This window comes from Protobothrops mucrosquamatus, unplaced genomic scaffold (assembly GCF_001527695.2).
Source record: "Protobothrops mucrosquamatus isolate PMUCROS unplaced genomic scaffold, P.Mucros_1.0 scaffold14416, whole genome shotgun sequence".
Classification (NCBI taxonomy): Eukaryota; Metazoa; Chordata; class Lepidosauria; order Squamata; family Viperidae; genus Protobothrops; species Protobothrops mucrosquamatus.
In genome coordinates this window covers 1-2,350 of record NW_015400185.1, presented here as the reverse complement: position 1 = coordinate 2,350, position 2,350 = coordinate 1, and positions in this window count along the sequence as shown.

The window sequence follows — 2,350 nt, the reverse complement described above, 5'->3', positions numbered from 1 at the left end:
CCGATCCCTGATGCTCTGCTTTTTCCCTCCCCCCCCCAACCCTTCCAGCGCTCACCGGATCATCTTGCTGGTGGAGTCGATCCTCTTCGGCCTCTTCGTCACGGTGATATTTTACGACCAGGTGAGGTTGTAAAGCGGGGCAGGGGGAGCTGAGACCCCTTCAGAGGCCGGTTGGGGAAGCTCCTCGCCTGAGACCCCCCCTCCCCTCAAACCTTCTCAGCCCTCCCTTCTGCCTCCCAGGTGGTCTCCATCATCACCGACGAGACCCCCATCGAGCAGCTACGCAGCCGGCTGCAGAAAGAGGGTCCCCGGGCGGGGAGCCACACGCGCAAACCCAAGATCGCCCTCCTGCGCGAGGTCTTCGGCCGAGGTGGGTCTGCCTCCCCTTCCTCTTCCTCTTTTCTCCTCTTCCTCTTCCTTTCCTTCCTTCTTCTCCTCCTCCTCTTCGTCTTCTTCTTCCTCTTCTTTTACCTCCTCCTCCTGCTGCTTTCCTTCTCCTCTTCTCCTCTTCCTTTCCTTCTCTTCTTCCCCCTCCGCTGCTCCATTTTCCTCCTCTTTCCTTTCTTCTCCTTCTCCTTCTCTTCTTCCTCTCTTTCTTCCTCCTTCTCCTCCTCCTCCTCTCCTTCCTCCTCCTCCTCCTTCTCCTCCTTCTCCTCCTTTTCCTTCTCGTCCTCCTTTTCTTCCTCTCTTTCTTCTTCCTCCTCTTCCTTTCCTTCCTTCTCCTTCTCCTTCTCTTCCTCCTCCTCTTCCTCTTTCCTTTCTTCTCCTTCTCTTCTTCCTCTCTTTCCTCCTCCTCTTCCTTTCCTTCCTTCTCCTTCTCCTCTTCCTCCTCTTCCTCTTCCTCTTTCCTATCTTCTTCTCCTCCTTCTCTTCTTCCTCTCTTCCTCCTCCTCCTCCTCCTCCTCCTCCTCTTCCTTTCCTTCTCCTCTTCGTCTTCTTCCTCTTCTTTTCTCTCCTCCTCCTGCTTTCCTTCTCTTCTTCCTTTTTCCTCCTCCTCCTTCCTCTTCCTCTTCTCCTGCTCCTCCTCCTCTTTCCTTTCTCCTCCTCCTCCTCCTCCTCCTCCTCTTCTTCCTCTCCTTTTTCATCCTCTTCATTTCCTTCTTTTTCCTTCTCTTCCTCTCCTTCTCTCCTCCTCTTCCTCTTTTTCCTCTTCCCCTTCTTTCTCTCCTTCTTCCCTTTCCTTCTCCTCCTCCTCCTCCTCCTCTCCTTCCTCCTCCTCCTTTACGCTCGGGTGTGGAGGGAGAGGGGAAATCTGCGCCCCCACCCAAGACCTCTCCTCCGCTCTTTTTCCCCTCCCAGGTTTTGTCCTCTGTTGGTTCCTCCCGTGCAACCTCACCTTGCCGTCGGCCAGCGGCCCCTCTTACAGCTACTTGCCCAACTACGACGTCTGACGGCCCTCTGGCCCGTCCCTCTCTGCTTGCTTCTCTTTCCCTCTGCAGGGGGGGGGATTGTTGGCTTCAGCCCTCACCCACCCCCGGGGCCCAAGAAGGCAACGCGAAGCAGGCGAGGTGACCCTCGCTGGAACGGAAGGGGTGCGGCCGACGGGCTGGCATTCGAATCTCGGCACCTTCTCGCCTCTTCTTGGTGGTGCGTTCCTCCGGACGGCGTCCAGGCTTCACCGCCAGCCCTGCACGGCGGTCTGGTTTAGGAACCGCTTTGGACCGCAAAAGAGAACTAGGGCTGGGAGGAGGCTGCCGACTCTTTTGAGCCGATCCCGTCAAGCCTCCCGAGAGGCCGGATCCCCTGACCTCCAAGAACAAGGGATCCCAGGATCATTCGGGTCCTCGGGAGATCGCCCGATTCCTCTTAACGGGGACCTTGTCCTACTAAGCTGCTGCCTGGCCCTAGACAGGCGAGCCAACAGGTAGGGAAGGCCAAAATTATGTCTCTTTTCGCTCGCCTCTCCGGCCCGATTTCAGCGCAGCTAGTCCTCGGCGTGATTTGGATCCCGGGACGCTGGGGATGCTGCGACGGTCGTAAGTGTGAAAAAACAGTCCTCAGTCCACTTTATCCGGTGCCGTTGTAACTGTGAGCGGTCACTAAATGAGCTGTTGTAAGTCATGGACTCCCTGTAGTCCAAACAAGGAGTGGGATTCATTTTGCTTCCTTTACCCAGAATTTTCCCTCCTGCCTCCTCCAGACTCATCCCCGGGGGGGGGGGGAAATAGACTTGTAAATAGACTTATTTATTAACTTTATTTATTGAGACTGCCTCATTGGCGGTTAAAAGAAAAAAGGAAAACGGGTTAACAGTGCATCAGCAGATTTGTCTGAAGCTAAATCTCCCAGGAATAAACCATCATTGCTCGAATCGGGCGACTGTTGCTTCTTCCTTCCCTGATCTGGACTC